This window comes from Lygodium microphyllum, chromosome 18 (genome assembly GCF_053477565.2).
Source record: "Lygodium microphyllum isolate KBCC chromosome 18, Lygodium_microphyllum_v1.1.10, whole genome shotgun sequence".
NCBI classification, from domain to species: domain Eukaryota; kingdom Viridiplantae; phylum Streptophyta; class Polypodiopsida; order Schizaeales; family Lygodiaceae; genus Lygodium; species Lygodium microphyllum.
Window position 1 is genome coordinate 65,847,303 of NC_141152.1, and position 17,650 is coordinate 65,864,952.

Sequence of the window (17,650 nt, forward strand, 5' to 3'; positions counted from 1 at the left end):
TCGAAAAGGTACTTCCGAGACTCAATAATGGGGATAAAAATACTGCTTGTCCAAGTCGATTCAAAGAAAAAAGGAGCATACATCTTCTATATCCCAGTATGAACAAAAGATGTTAATCTCTCTTTGCTCGATCTACATGCTACTTCTACATGATGATCTTCGTGCATTAGCCTATGAGTGTGTCTCACGAATCCATTATCAATTAGACGGCGGGGCCAAAAGCAAAGGATCCATTCCGAATTGATGAGGATATGAATGCCTAGTCCAAAGCGCACGGATGGCTTGACACAATAGGGAACCTGCCCCTTTCCACTTCATGGAAAGTATCGCTAGGAATCGAATCTGACTTGTATACATTCATTCACGAGATATCAATATGGAAAAACAGGTTTTTAATGAGTCCTATCGGTAATACGGATATGGCAATTGAAAGGAACATAAGGTATTCCCACACATTGACCAATATGTCATTTCTTTGCAAATCGATTTTTTCCAAGGTTTTTTGCCAAAACTTTCTAAGAGATACAATTGATTATTGGCTTGATAAATTGAATGATATGACGTGGCTCTATCCCTTTTTGGATTCACTCAATATTGAGAAAAAAGTTTATGTTGTTCTAAAAGGAATTCTCAAAGAAAAAGATTGCTTATCTATAGATTCTGGATTGTTAATGAACGAGGAACCCGCAAATTATTCGATCTTTCTTGAGCACACAGTAGATTTCTCTCTTGTTGAATTTTCCTACAACAAATCTATCCAAACCAATTTCTCTGATCATGCTCTTTCCATCACAGGAAGGCCAAATTGGAATCTATTCTTCCAAATTGGAGTTGCGGAAAAGGTTCAAACAAGAGTATTGAAAATATTTTGAGACATATTCTCAATAGGATGAATACACGAGATTTTCTAAATCAATTTCATCTATTTCTGTTGAACCATGCCAAGAAAGATTCTATTCCAGAGCTAAGGATCAAAAGGCATTTCCTCATTGGAAGATATAGCAATAGTTATTCCAATCTCTTAGATGATTTTCGTGTGGGTTCCGACCATGAAGTCATCTACCTATTGAGAATAGGATCCTTCGGTAGGGAGGAGATAATATCATCAATTCAGTCCCAAATGTCTAATTGGTTATTCCCCAACTTCTTGCAATAAGAAAAAAGGGAAATAAAGGATTCTATATGCGTGACAATTCAACCTACTCCATCTAATCCAAATAAATTGACAATATTCCCAATCCATTCAAATAGACATTTCAATTCAATTTTGGACCTAAAGAGATTCGTGCGAAGCTAAGCCCATCTGCTCGTGAAATGGGAGATTCCTCTCTCTTTTCATGTAGCAAAAGCGGGAATTCCTCATGCGAAACGTCTAAAAATTCCAAGTTATCGACAGATTGGCAACCTCAACCCCGTCCTAAGAATATGGGCTTGGATCAAGTCGATTCAAAGAAGACTATTGAAGAGAGATCAAGCTTGGTGAATGATTGCATTGGAAATCGGGTCCATCAAAGTGATTCATCTATAAAATCTTTCTAGGAATTAGAAGAACTGAAAAAACTTTACTGGTCAAAAAAATCCTCATTGTTCCACATTGGTGCAACAAGACCTTTCATGAATTGGATTGGAAGGGGGGTTTTGCACAAAGAGAAGCTAGCAAACCTAGATGTCTGGGAAGAACCTATCTGTTTGTTCCGTCCCATTAATTTCAAAGAATTCTTAAATGATTTCAACAAGTATATGATCTCTTGGATTTATTGGAGTGGCAAATATCGGAGAAATGGAGCTTGTTTTGGGAATATATACCCTGGTTTTTCACCATCACCTGGTGGAGATACTTCTACGATCTAATTCAAGAGATATATCTAGAAGTAAGACTAAAAGTAAATGATGATTTACGCTACAATATCCCCAAAATTGGAGAAAGAATGGCGAATTGTATAGGTAGTGCTCGCTCTTACTTGTTGTAAAAACTAGCATCAAGATTCAAAAAGAGATTCAGAAACTATTCAATCAATAACATATTCTCCAAGATAGATCTTTTTGTTGTCAAAGAAATAAATGAAATGAAGGTTTCATTCTTGGGATGGTCAACAGTTAAACTACCAAATCAATCTATCCTATATTATCTCATTCTTTGGATACTCTTTGTTCTAGCATCTTCCAAGCATTTTTGGCCCATTGTTTCAAGTTTTAGTTCCCTCTATTTATGGAAATGTTTCAATAAAATTGAATACTTGATGGACCCAAGGTGTAGATCCCATCTAGAAGCGCTAATGTATTCCCCTTCGATAAAAGAAATGACAACGAGGGATCTACTGATACATTCTATGAAGAGATTCCTAAAATATCTAAATAACATATTATTTCATTCTTTAGTGAAAAGTGAACTCAAGTCATGCATGCTTCATAATGAAAGCCCCGATACCCTTAGGACCAATAAGGAATTATTGACTTGGTACTTAGTTACAAATGAGACTGTTTCCGAGTACGAATGGAAATGGAATTCTAGCTTGAGTAGCGGGATGAATCATGAATCTTCTCCACAAGAAGGATTGCTTTTTTTGTCATCCTACTTCAAATACGTCAAAATAATCTATGGAACTACAAGATCCATAAGTCGGATCCCGCGGAGAAGTGGGTTTCTTCCGCTTTTGAAAGAAATCTTTTGACAATGAGACAGAGCAGTGTACCCCATAGGCCATGTCGCGAAACACATATTTCGCTTCAATCAAGATTCTTACCATCTAAGGGAATTCTATTAGTAGGGTTCAAGGAAACTCAAAGGTCTTATCTAATTAGGGATATAGCATCCAACTCCCACTTCCCGTTGGTGAAACTACCGATAAGAAAATTTCTATACAATTGATCCCACTTTAAGAAAAATGTACGTGGATTTTTTAATCTCAAAAGCAAGCGTACGTCAAGTCAATTCTATTTTTGGAATAGTAAAGGAGATGTCTCCCTATAAAATATTGATTCAAGATATTCATGAATTGAGTGTTCATGGTTCGTATCACAAATTAGAAGCTGATCCCAGATTTTTACTTTGCCTAGTATTGAGGAATATTCATAATGAGAACAGGGATTCTCGCATTTGTAACAATCTTGTCATAGCTTCAACTCACATACCTCCAAAGATAGATCCAGCTTTGATAGCCCCAAATTGATTAAACCAATTGATAAATCTTTGTAAACCTAGTAGTTTTCAGTGTCACAAAGAATTGTTGATTCTATCATGTGTCAAAGGGTTTAGCATAGTGACTAATCCATCTTTTCTTAAAGGAACCACGGGTAATTAGTACTTATAGAAGGGAAAAGATTGTATGTGTATGTAGTAATGCAATTCTATTTGCTTTACATAGACAACATGTGGTTGCAACTTATTTGGATAATGCAATTGAATCTAGTTCAGGGTGCAAAATATTTTTTCATAGGATAGGAAAAACTATTCTAAAAAAGAGTTTGGGAGATACTCCTACCATAGATTCTTTGTGGATTGGTACTTTCTTTCTTTGCAAGTAAAATGTGGCTAATTATATTACTCAAAAGGCTGATTACAACGAAGTGCTCATGCTAAACAAACTGGCAGGAGCTGATGCAAAGCCACGAATACATCATGTATACAAGCCTATCAAGGCGGTCTAGAGGGGGATGGGGGCAAGAAGCCATGGAGGGGGGGGTGTATCACCATCCGGGGCTGCCTGCCTACATCATGAAGAATAGGTCCTAGTCGCCCCAAGTGCGCAAAAAGTGAAAACAAAGCTCCTGACAAACTCGAGACTCGCCCTACACTTGGTCCCACCAGCCGCGCAGAGGGAGTGGATGATGGAAGTTCAAAGCTCTGCCAAAGTCGCCTGTACTAAAAGGCACTCGGCGCCAAAAACCTCCTAACAGCGTGCCTTCCAAATGTGCCATCCTGTAAGACTCCCTACAATCTCCCATACCTTAGACAGTCTAATGTGGGCTCCAGTACTTGGCGGTTGGGTAAAGCCTCCAAGCCGACCATTGCGCAAGACCCAACCTCAATGATGAAAATTGTGTCCTACATCCCAGCCTCATACAAAAGGTGACGGCCTTGGCTAACTGCCTGCTAGCAAAAAGCTCCCCACAAGATACATCCAAGGTTGGGTGCCAGATGTCGGAGAATGTGGCAGGCTCCTCTCCACACGAGTTGTGCCGCCTCGCAAGACCAAAGGCAGTGCTTTGGAGTTTCCAAAAGCTGCTGTGGGCAACGTTTACACCCTCCCCGCTGCATTTGGACCAGCCAACTCCCAACCACCAGACCTCCATGTGCCAAAAGCCATAGGAAATACGATACCCTCCTCGACCTCCAATTGTCCCATAGGCAGCACCAAAAAGTTCGATTGAAGGCATCCGTGATGCTATGCTCCGCCCAACATCTACTATACGAAGGCGCCCAGTCCATGTCCTCCTACATCACTACATGTCTGCCAATCCTGGCTATGTACTCCAAGAACCTCAGTGGCTTCTTGGCGACTGTAGTGGCCGGCCATAGCCACTCTCCAAGGTCCCACTCTAGCTCATCAAGTGGCCTGCTCTCCCATATCCAGAGGCGCCACTCCCGGAACTCCTCCCAAAACACATAAGGGTACAGACGCCAAGTCTTCCCTCGGAGACCAACCACACAAATCCTCCTCCAAGGAAGGACAACGATCTCATCCTGTTGCCCTCTGTCAAGGACCAAAAGTCTCCCATCTTGCATGGTGAAGAAAATCCAGTAGGGGGTGCCGCCCACTCTACCTGTCACCTGTAGGGGGATACGTGCTGGTGAGAATCTAGCGGCCCACACCTCGCCAGGCTCCACCGGCTCTCGGAATGGGGGGTCAAGCCACTACTAAGGGATCGCTACGCCAATCTCCCTTCTCCTCAACTCAGCTCCTCACTAACAACTTGATGCTTGCTGCAACACCTCCCGATCCACCATCCTATACACCTCCCGCCACATCCTGATAGTACGAGCAGGGCCAGCCTCCCATCCAGCCCACTGGATATGGGGGCGCTTGCCAATCTGTATCCCGTCCCAATCTCTAACCTGGGGGTTCTTGACCACCGGCCAGCGGTCTATCTCGTCCTGGCATCTTGGGGGGCTCTAAATTACGGCCTTGCAGACACCCTGCCACACACGAAATAGGTTGCAGAGGAAGGAGGATCTGGGTGGTGTGATCTGGGCCGTCGTGAAGATCCATCTCAAAGATGGCCTCCAATCACCACCAAGCCTTGGTCTGCACTCTCGGAGACCCTCTTATAGAAGGACCTTCCAGGTCTGCCCTCCTGTGTGAGCCCGCAGACTACTAGAGCTTGCCCAAAAGGGCCAGGCTCTGGAACTCTGGGTCTACCTCCCTCAAACCGATGTCGGATGATGGTCGCCCACGCCACCTTGGCGTGAGAATCCCTGGAACCATCTGATCCGGCCAAGAGAAAATTCTGCACTAGGTGGCGAAGCTGAACTACACAAGACGAGAAGAAGCACCAACACAAGGAAATGTATCAAGCCCTCGCTAGGAGCACCTAGTTGACCACCAGGGCTCGGCTTGCTAAGGAAAGGCGGGCAGTACTCCAATAAGTCAGCTTCCGCCTAATAGAGTCGAGAACTAGAAGAAACTACTAGGCAGGAGTGATATCGAGTCCCACCTGGAACCCTAGGCATCAGACGGTCGGCCCTCTGCACACCCGTTTAAATCCCAAGTGGACACACTACTCCGTGCTAGAGTCCAGATCCATAAGAAAACCAACCGACCTTCGCCAGTTGATTTTTGCTCCAGCTGCAATACAAAACACCTCTAGAGCTAGTGTCCCTCTCTCGAACATCAACTCATCATCCTCTATATAAAGGGCGATATCATTTGGATACTCTAAATCTAATAGCCCCATCTCCTCCCTCACCAAAAGTCGAAGGCTACGTAGCTTGCTCACACATGATCGGAGTGTCAGATGGGAGAGGATCGAGGTGCAGCTGAAGTGCAGTAGACAGTGTGAGAGTGAGAGACAGAGTTGAGCACGACACCCAATGCAATAGTACTGAATAGAGTGTAAGCTGAAAGTACAAATGATAACCCTTATACCTTAGAGTTATAAGGGGCTGTTCACACCCGAACATAGTAAGTGCCCGTAAGTGTGCAGTACAAGCACATACAAAATAGTACACATAATCTGGGGGAAAAAACCTCTCCTACCGAGAGTAAAAAGTGCCCCAGTGTCCTAGTGATCACCCGCACACTCCCATATGAGCGTAGGCGTAAGTAAGGCGTGTGAGATACCCAACAAACCCCCCTGGAGTGAAGAGTGATCAAGTGTACAAGGATCATCCGCCACCAAAGGGCGTCAAATTCAAAGCATCGCGAAATGCTTCAAATTTGTCTCGTGGAAGAGCTTTGGTGAAGATGTCTGCCACATTGCTGGTGGTAGGACAGTAGACAAGGCTGATATCACCTGCATGTAGCCTCTCTCTGACAAAGTGGTAGTGAATCTCTATGTGTTTCGTGCGATCATGAAACACAGGGTTCCGTGCCACTGCAATGGCACTCTGACTGTCAGTATATAAAGGAGTAGGCTCCGTAACAGATACATCCAAATCAGCAAGTAAGCGTCTAAGCCATACGCACTCAACTGCAGTAGTGAAGGCTGCCTTGTACTCAGCTTCACATGACGACGTGGCAACAGTGGATTGTTTCTTGCTAAGCCAAGAAATGCATGACGAGCCAAGAAAGAAACAATTGCCACTCGTGGAGTGACGAGTATCAAAATCACCAGCCCAATCAGAGTCACTGTAAGCATGTAACTGCAGTGGTCCCCCCTTGGCATAAAGCAATCCAAGAGCTCTAGTACCCTGCAAGTAACGAAACACACGCTTCACAGCTTGCCAATGCGACATACGAGGCTGATGCATGTACCTGCTCAAAACTGAAACGGCAAACTGTATGTCTGGCCGAGTGTGGCATAGATAGATGAGACATCCCACTGCTGGAGCATAAGTATGGATATCAAACAAATCACTGTCATCATGTAATGACAGTTTGAGCCCAGGTTCCATGGGTGTACAAACTGGCTTGCAATCCTGTAAGCCAAACTTCTCAAGAAGTTGCCCAATGTACCTTGACTGACATAATCCAATGCCTCTAGCATCATGTACAAACTGGATGCCCAAGTAATAGTGCAAAATACCCAAGTCAGACATGTCAAAAGTTTGCTGTAAATTATTTTTGAATGCTGAAATCTGATCAGCACGTGTTCCAGTGAGCAAAAGGTCGTCTACATATAGACACAAAATCAGCATGGATCCCCCCTCTTTATGTACATAAAGGGTAGACTCATATGGGCTGTTTACAAACCCCTGACTAAGCAAGAAAGCATCTATCTTTGCGTACCAAGCTCGTGGAGCTTGTTTCAAACCATATAGAGCTTTTTTCAGCTTGCATACTAAATTTTCTGAGCCTTCAACTGCAAAACCAATGGGCTGCTGTACATACACTTCTTCCTGAAGTTCCCCATGTAAGAATGCAGTCTTTATATCCAGCTGATGCACTTTCCAACCAAAATGTGCAGCCAAGGCAATCATAGACCGAATGGTCGTCATACGGGAGGTAGGAGCAAAGGTCTCCTCATAGTCAATGCCCTTTTTCTGTGCGTAGCCTTTAGCTACCAGCCGTGCCTTGTACTTATCTATGGATCCATCTGCATTCCTTTTCAATTTGTAGACCCATTTCGTACCAATGGCACGCTTGCCAACTGGCAAAGACACCAAATCCCAAGTATGATTCTTATGAATAGAATCCAATTCAGCTTGCATGGCTGCCATCCAATGCACACTATGTCGTGCATCCTCAAAACATTCAGGCTCCTCATTATCATGAGTACATGCTGCCATAACAAACTCCATGGAATGTGCTGAATCATGCAGTCGAGTTTGCCTTCGAGTACGACCAGCCAAGGGTGTTTCCAAATGACTATCTCTCATAGTCTGCGTGTACCATCTAGGCACCTGTCTTGCTTCCTGACTGTGTACAAGTTCCTGCTGAATTTCAGTTTCAGCAATGTGCTGATTTACTGCATGTTCCATAGGAGCAGCTGGCTGAAAATTAGGTTCATTTGCTGAAGTACCAGCTGAATCACCAAATGTGATGGGAAGCAGCCCTTCAAAGACATCACGGGCAGCCTGATATGTATCTGATTTTTCATCAAATACAACATCCCTGCTGACAAAAACCTTCTTGGTCACGGGATCATAGAGTCTGTAGCCTTTGCTTTCGCTGCTATATCCCATAAAGATGCATTTTACAGCCTTGTTGTCCAACTTCTTTCGAAGTACTTGTGGAATATGGGCATATGCAAGACACCCAAAAGTACGGAAGTGGCCAACAGAAGGTTTGCGGCTGTGCCAAGCCTCAAAAGGTGTGACGGTTTTCAAGGCCTTGGTAGGGCATCTGTTCAAAATGTGGCAAGCGCACATGACGGCTTCCATCCAAAAACTATGAGGCAAACTCTTTGCCTTCAGCATACATCTGGCCATCTCCATGAGTGACCGATTTTTCCTCTCTGCTACCCCATTCTGCTGTGGAGTATATGCAGTAGTGTACTGATGGATAATGCCCTTCTGCTGCAAATAAGAATTCAGCATAGAGGACATGTATTCCCCCCCTCGGTCCGAACGGAGAGTCTTAATCTTGCAACCAGACTGAGTTTCCACAAGTGCACTGAAAGCCAAAAATGCATCATACACTTCTGACTTCTTTTTCAAGCAGTAGACCCAGCACAAACGTGTAAAGTCATCAATAAATGTTACAAAATAGTAACAACCACCCAATGACTGTGTCTGCATGGGCCCACAAACATCCGAATGCACAAGCTGCAATCTGGCTGTTGCTCTAAAAGCAACATCACGGGGAAAAGAGAAACGATGCATTTTGCCCAAAATGCAACCCTCGCATAAATGCTCAGGAGGTCTCTCCAAGAGAGGTAATCCATCCAACATCTGAGTACGCTGTAATAGCATCAAGCTGCCATAGTTTACATGCCCCAAACGAGCATGCCATAACTCTGTCTCTAACATAGCAGGAGTAAGAGTGGATGTCAAATATGCAGACTGATCTACCGAAAGAGCATCCAACTCATATAACCCATGACACAAAGAACCTGTCAAGACCAATGTCATGTGTTCCTTGTCACGGACCATGCAACGGTCATCATCAAAGGTGACCTACAAACCACAACGTGCCATAGAAGAAATGGAAAGCAGATTCTTCTTAATGCCAGGCACATACAAAGCATCCTGTAGGCGGAGAATAGAGCCATCAATGGCTGTAAGCTGAATCTCCCCAATACCACAAACAGGGTATGATGCATTATTAGCACACTGAACAGACTTCCCAACGGGAGGTGCACCAAGAGAAGCAAACAAATCTCTACGAGATGTGACATGCCGTGAAGCACCACTGTCAAAGAACCAAGTGTCAGCATCTTCTGTAGAGCTAAATGCTCTATCAGCCCAAGAGACATCATAGCTGCAAGTGTAAAAACAATAGTCCCTGTCTGCAACAAAGGACGCGGACTCACTAGCAGTGGAAGGAGCTGCAGAAACAGACATCCCTGACTCCTTCTTCTTCTCTTTGGCGATGCGCTTCCTGCAGTCAGTGATGTAGTGGCCAGGCTTCTTGCAGTAATGGCATTTTCCTTTCTTGGCTTGCGTGCCCCCCTGTTTCTGACTTGTTTGTGAAGTGTTACTACTACCAGAACTCTGCGAAGCATTTTTCCCTTGGCTGTTTTTACCCTTCTGCCTTGACATAAAAGCCTGCTCAGAGGCTATACCATCCACACCACTGTTCCGTCTAGTTTGTTCCTCCTCTAGAAGCAAACTGACAAGCTGAATGAAAGTGATGGGCTCTTTCGAAATCCTCATAGTGAGGTTCAAGGCAGTATGAAAAGCCAAGTAAGAGGGAGGCAGTGAATTCAATGTCGTAGAAATCAGCTGCGCATCTGAGTAGTATTCATCCACATTCATGAGTTGCTCCCGCAAGTCCTGAATTTTGTTGAGATGATCCTGCATAGAATCACCCTCATTCATCTTTAGAGTCTCTAGCTCTTTCTTCAAGAAAGAGATGCGAGTCTCATTCTTTCCTGCAAACATCTGCTCCAATATCAACCAAGCTTCTTGTGAAGAAGCTGCTGAACGAATATGAGGAATGATAGAACGCTGAACTGCCAATGCAATTAGCGACATAGCCTGTGCATCCCGTGTATCCCAAGTTTTCTGAGCTGCAGTTCTTGGGGGAAGTGGCTGAGCGGGCTGAGGTGGAGGGGGCTGAGGTTGCCCTCTTGCACGTCCTCCTGGAGGAGGAGTAGCGGGAGCCACAACTCCCGGTCGTGCTTCCTCTCCACTGACATAATCCCACAAATTTTTTGCCACTAATACATTCTTCATCATGAAAGACCAAAGGGAATAATTGTTCCCATCCAATCGGTCTTCCTTGGACACATAGGTGAATACATCTCCTCCCTGATTTGCCATTATTTCCCAAAAGGCAATTGAGCAATGTCAATGCAGTACGGGCTGGAAATCTGCAAATTTCCAGAAATTGCAGCAAACACAAGTCTGCAATTAATGTGCAAAGGGTACTTTGTCACAAAAACTGTCACTGATGCACGCTTTCCAAGGTGCAATTAGTGCTCAGCAGCACTAAAACATCAAAAGCCCCAAAATTTTCTGCCCAAAATTTCTGTCACAAATGTCTGTTACAAAAGCCCCAAAATGTGCATTCAATGTGTCACAGACAGACACAGCACGTTTCCCAATGCTGAAAACTGAACCTGCTGTTCAGCACGTTTCCCAATGCTGAACCTGAACCTGTTGCACGAACTCCTGTGTAAAAGAAAAGTGCAGAATGCTACCTCTGCGTGTTGACGACGGGCACGATTCCCGAGATAATGACTGCTGGGTACAGTCGGACTGACGCACAGGTACAGGCGTGCAGGTCCAGTGACACGCGCAGGCAGGACTGGGCGCGCGCTGGGCAGAGGAGGCGGTACCCAGGACTGGGTGGTGGAAACAGGTGGCGTGCTGGCAGCTGGAGCTGACGGCACAGTCTAGCTCAGCGCAGGGAGGCTGCGCAGGCAGACTGACAGGCGAAGGGGCACGCTGGGCAGACACAGGGCAGAGGACACGCTGGGCAGAGGTGGCAGCACGCAGGTACAGGTGGCGCGCTGGGCAGGGCGCGCTGTGCAGGACAGATAGCACGCTGTGCAGGACACGCACAGGTACAGGCGGCTGGGGCAGAACTGGCGGGGGCTGGCTGAACTGGAGTGGGCTGCAGACTGCAGACTGAAGACTGCTCTGAGCTGAGCTCTGATACCAAATGTCAGATGGGAGAGGATCGAGGTGCAGCTGAAGTGCAGTAGACAGTGTGAGAGTGAGAGACAGAGTTGAGCACGACACCCAATGCAATAGTACTGAATAGAGTGTAAGCTGAAAGTACAAATGATAACCCTTATACCTTAGAGTTATAAGGGGCTGTTCACACCCGAACACAGTAAGTGCCCGTAAGTGTGCAGTACAAGCACATACAAAATAGTACACATAATCTGGGGGAAAAAACCTCTCCTACCGAGAGTAAAAAGTGCCCCAGTGTCCTAGTGATCACCCGCACACTCCCATATGAGCGTAGGCGTAAGTAAGGCGTGTGAGATACCCAACACGGAGGAAGTAGGACATTGTCTCTACAAAGAGTAGAAATAGATAGCCCTGCCGGAGCGATCTCTCTAGCCAAAACTCCTGCCCCCTCCTACCACCTATGAGAAACTTGCTGGTAGCCAATCTGTAAAGTGCAAAAACCTTGCAGATCCATGCCTGGGGGAAGCCCAACCTCACCATGGTGCCCTCTAAGAAGTCCGAGTCAACCCTATCATAGGCTTTCTTGAAGTCCAGGAGAAGTACAAACAATCCCTGACCACTATACTGGGCCCACTCAGTTGCCTCAAAGAAGGTGAAGACATTGTCTAGGATGCTCCTATCCTAGACAAAACATGTCTATGTGTCATGAATAACATCTAGAAGCACGGGGCGGAGTCACCTACTGATCATCTTGGCCAGTGCCTTATAGGCCACTAACAACAGGGTGATCGGTCTCCACTAGGATAGCTCCAACCATTCTTCCCCTTTGGGGAGGAGACTGATAAGACCTATCGATAGACTCCCTGGCATCCGTCCTCAACTGAAGATCTCCTGAAAGGCCAACAGTAGGGGGTCCTTCACCACCTCCCAGTAGGTAGTGAAGAAGGCCTTAGAAATACTATCCTCTCTGAGGCATTTCTGCCCGTCCTATGCATGGAAAGCCTCCTCGAATTCCTTCTCTATGAAGGGTTCTAGCAAAGAGCATCCCATCTCCTCTGTGACAAGGGACGAAACGCAGTCCCAAACCTACTATCTACGACGTTGTCCTCTAGTTGAGACTGCCTCCTGCTACTGAAAAAGTTGTCTGTAGTAGTCGATGGCAATCTCCATCACCTCATCTGGGCTAGAGCGAATCCTCCCGTACTGATCACGGATGCTGCAAATCTAATCTCCTAGGGTGCGAGGTTGATGCACCTAAAAAAACTCCCTGCACATCATGTCCCCCTTCCGCGCCCAAGAGGCTATTGAGGTACGGAAGGAAAACTCCGAGCACCTGTCCTCAAGACTGGCAAGGGCTGCCCGTGCGCGCACCTCCTGTGCGTGGAGAGTGGGATCCCCTAGTGCCTCCTAGAGTAGTCTCTGCGTGGTTGCTAGGTCACGCTGGAGTGCTCTCTTCCCCTCCCAGCTCTGCTGCTTAGCCTGTAGGGCTGCCTCTTGGCAGATCTTGCTCGACTCAGCTAAGACCTCTGCAACCTCCTCTGCGATCCGGTCCCTCCTATCCCACACCCTAGTCCATAGCTGCTCAATCTACCTCCTCCCTCATATAGATTGAGTCAGGGATCCGATTGGATCGCGTGTCCAGGGCTGAAACTTGAACATCAAGTGTAAGGAGTACTGAACAGTGATCAGACAAAGTGGCGCCAGCCAACTTCCCTACTTGGCCTCCGCAAGAGCACCCCCACTCTCCCACATATGTCCAGCCGCTCCAGAAGAGCTCCACCTAGCAGCCTGTATCCCCAAGAGAAGTCCAGCAACCTCTCCCTCCTGTGGAAAGTTGGGTCCTGCCAAGTATCACATGCTCCTACTGCGAGGAGGAAGACCTCCCATGCCTCCTACTCCTCCTCTACCATACCCTGGTAATCTTTGCATGTGCCCTGCTGGTCTTCTAAGGCCTCCAGGTTGTTGAAGTCTCCTCCAACAATCTAGGAGTCCACCTCTGGGAGTCCTACTGCGATCTCCACCCAAAACCTCATGCGTGCCCTAACCTTAGTAGGGGCATAAACATTGAGGACTCCAAAGGCATGAGTCCCCAATATCCAATCTGATCCATAGGACCCTCCCTACCACAATCATCTCATGGTCATGTACATAGGCGGTGCAGCTCGAACCAATAGAGGTACATACGCCTCCACTCCTGCCGTGGACACCGACGGAGCATTCCCAATAGGTGTGTGAACTGCCTAGGAGTACCTTCCCTACCTGATGGACCCGGGCGGGGGTGAGCTTGTGCTCCTATAGAAGTAAGATGTCGATCTGTCCGGCAAGGGTAAACTGCAACTCCTGCCAAACAATCAACTTCTTGGAATCACATGCCCCACGGTAGTGGAGGCTATTCACGTTCCAAGATGCTAGATGTAGACTCATGGGGAAGCCTGTGACTAACTGAAACAGGAATCTGTTCAATGTGGAAACTGCTAATGAAGAAAAAGAGCTACGGGGCATGCGAATATCCTTTGCCGCAGGTCTGGAAGGTGAACTCCATTCCCCCATGGTGGCCCTCGAGTGGACTATGGGGGTAATAGATTCTCCAAGCAATACCACCAAGGCATCTATCAGCCAGGCTGAGAGGAGCAACTCTGTACACTAGTAGAAACAGGCAGCCTGTGCCAGGGGCGACTCGATCACATCCATCAGTGATCTCCACTGTGGAGGGGCTTGAAAAATACTACTCAGATGTGGGACCTCGGCTCCAGCCCACCAGTTAATGTCCATCATGCAACCTCCCCACTGCTGGGAAAAGAGTGCTAGTCCTCCTTCTCCCATCAGCTAGGAGATGTGGTCTACCACCTGGCCCTTCACCTCCTCTATCTGTGTCATCATCCAGTCTCGTGAATGAGAGGTCTGAAGGAAGAAAGCATAGTTTGGTCTATCTGATGGTGCCAGTAAATGGACCTTGCTGCTCCTTGACTTGCGGACCACGAAGATCCCCACCTCCAGAGGTAGTGGAAACTCTCCACGCTCCGCAACTCTCAAGTAGGACCACGGACCACTGCGAAAGAACTGTGGTAGCAGCTGCGCCTGTCTCGGGAAAGTGTGACGGGCGGCAAGGACAAATGAGTTGGTGGCTATGTGGGGAGGCGGGGCCATGCTGCTGGTGAGGGGAGGATATAGGCATATGAGACTCGTCACCTCCTGGGAAAGGGGGAGGGATCACTTGTACTTGGTGAGGATCAAGGGGGGAGATGGTGGGGAGGAGAAAGATCAAGGGATGGTGGGATGATTGGAGGTATCAGGCGCGTGTTGGGGGGGGCGGGGGGGCAAGGCAGGGCGGCGGGGTGTGGGGGCTGTGAGATCTCGAGAGAGGTAGCTTGTGACACCTCCATGGTGGTGGATGTGGAGAACTGTGATCCTCCCAAGTGGAAAAAGCTAGGGGGGGCTGTAGGCTGCTATGCCGAGGGCCCGTCACTCGCCCTCTTGCTGTCTGCTGGCATGGTTGTGTCGGAGGGGCTGACTGAGGCCCCCCCTACCGTCTCCCTCTCTATCGTCGGTGGACCCATGTAAATCCATCAGCATCCACCTACGAGCCTGTTGACGGAACCGCCTTGGCTTTGAAGCGCATGCAATTTGCTGCCTGATGCCCAAGGTCATGGCATCCCAAGCACTACCCTGGCTGCCCAGTCACAATAACTTGCTGCCTGAAGTAGTATCCGTCTGCCTTAATCTCCAGAAACTTTGGTATGTTCTTTGTATCTTTCACAGCCACCTGTACCTTTGGGACTCCTATGGCTCTCAATGCATCTGTAAAGGAGGTAGGAAGAACTACGCCGAAGAGCAGTCCAAAGTCCTCCACTAACTAACGATACTCTACCGCCAGTCCGGGGAATAGTAAGGTGACCGGATGTCTAAGAAACCTATTGTGGAGCGCGAATTCCTCCACTGTGAAACCACTATACCAGGGAACCATGTAGATGACCCCCTTCGTGGAGGCATAAGATGAGCTATCCACTAGCTCACGGGCTGTGTCCACAGAGGTGAGTCGAACCATGAAGATCCCTTGACCCATGAGAACTGCCTCCACGATCTGCCTTATGCCAATGCGCAACGTGGAGTGAAGCCAATCCCGAAGCTGGGCCCTAGATGGGGAGTGTCCTACGACCTGACCAAAGATCGTTGTCTCTTTCAGCTCCAGCTCTGTTGCACAGACGGCTACGAGTTGTTCCTCAGAGAGGACAATACGCAAGGTGTTTGAAAGGGGGGCACTCGCAAAATGCACCGGTGTCTGACCAGAGGTTTTCATTGTGCGTCCCTGCATTGAACCTACCAATCACATTGTTGTGCTACTGGAGGGGGGGAGTGTTGCTGCAAATGGAGGGAGCAACTGGGGGGGGAGATGGGATGGCAAGGAGGGGCAGATGTTGTTTTCTGGCAGTGGGAGAGGCGCTGGACACCACGGATAGCCGGCTCACGATGGGAACAGTGCGGCTGGGTGGCCTGCTGGATGGGGCTGCAGGACGAAGGAGGCAGGGGCAGCACGCGAGGGCGGTAACAGGCGGGGGAGCAGTGCAAGGAAATTGCCTGGCAGGGGCAGCGGGGGGGTGTGGAAAAGGGGATTGCCTTGCGGGAGAGGGAGGCGCAGTGCACGATGGGGGGTAACAGGGCAGGGGAAGGGGGGGGTTTTGGGGAAAGCTGGGCGCAATGGCGGGGCAGCAGCACGACAAGCAGGAGCTTTGCCGAGTTTTCCAATTTGTGGATTGGTACTAATACACTAAAGAAGCAATTTTACCACTTACCTGACTGGTATTTAGAGTCTCCAAGAACCGAGTCAACAATTATGGAACTCACCCTTAGACTTAAAGAAAGAATTGCTGGCTACCATTATTCTGCTTGCATGCTGCACAAATTAAAAGTAATGGCTTAAGCAAACATTTCTGTTTCTCAGGCCTCCCCAAGGCATGAATTTTATGTTACTAGAAAACATACACTAGAATGATTTATTTGAGTATTAAAGGAGCCACGAAGAGCTTATGTTCAAAATTGACATTTGGGATCATACGGTTCATGATATGGCTTATAAGGATGGGGTTCCCAATCTCGTAGAAGACTAGGTTTAGGATTTCACTTTAGATCTCTTGGAGGAACATCAGCACATGGTACCTTAGCAAGAATCAAATCTTGCATCAAACTGAACATTAGGAATGTAGGGAAGGGAAGATCAAGCTATGTCGTCAGCAAAGAGTATAATACAGTGACCTGAATTGGGTGTTTTCCCAGTGGAGATACATTGACAAAGAGAAAGACCACGCCTGCCACATGCCTCTCTTGTTCAAATCACAGTAAAAGTTCACTGTTCCGCATATGCTTTGGCACACCCAATATCTTTAGCCTTTGAACCAAATATGAGTGACCTTACAAGCTAAATTTCTAAGCTTTTCTGGACTTTTGGCATACTTCCTGCTGCAATAATAGATTATGCACAACTTTGAAGGACGTTCTGGGTCCTATCAACATTAATTCACACTGCACTCAACCATGCAGTCTTTCACACACACTTTTGTGATTGTTTATGTTTTTAAGATTCACCAAAAGCAAACCTCTCCATGATTGTTAACAGCCAGAGGACATTGACGATCGACAACTGGATGCATTTTCCCAAATGTCTCTGACAAATTGTTCTGATTTTGTTGTGACTAATCAGCATTGGAAATAAATCTAATAAGGAAACGTTTCTGCCCAAAAGAAATAAAAAGAAAGGAGGTTTGTACGACTAGTCAGCAAACCAGCAACCTGAGAATGACTGCATTGACCCCTGCTGCTGTATAGCAAATCATCCTACAGGAGGGGTATCTTGTGTTCATGTACATCAGCAACCTAGCAACCTGATGAAAGAATGACTCCATTCAACCCGTGTTATGTAGCAAATCATTAGACAAAAGGTGTATCAATGTGTAACAAAAACCTTTGGTCAACCGATTTTTCAACCTTGCCCTTGTGTAGGAAATAATTACACAAAAGGGGTTTAGCAAATACGCTTCAAGTCTGGGGCAACTACATATAGCAATCTCACAGCAAGGTCAAGTTGTCTTTGCAGAAAATGTCTACATGTGGATATAGTCTGTTATATAGTTATGTAATCTTTCTTTTAAGCAGGGAAGTACGTACAGATGTATTGCATCAAAGGGCCAATAGTGGGTTAGGGACCCTTCTGTGAAATCCATTTCTTCAGTTCATGTTCTCTGCATCTGACTTACTTTAGTTAATAAGCTTTCCTAATCCAGTACTACTCTGTAATTGATAAAATTGAGGGGT

At 46.8% G+C, this 17,650-nt stretch overlaps 1 protein-coding gene across 2 annotated transcripts in view; it reads right to left on the reverse strand.

Annotated features, from left to right (window-relative positions):
• LOC148020972 (ABC transporter B family member 19-like) overlaps nucleotides 1–17,650 on the reverse strand; it is a 174,099-nt gene that overhangs the window by 109,102 nt on the left and 47,347 nt on the right. The gene's annotated exons all lie outside the window — the stretch shown is intronic.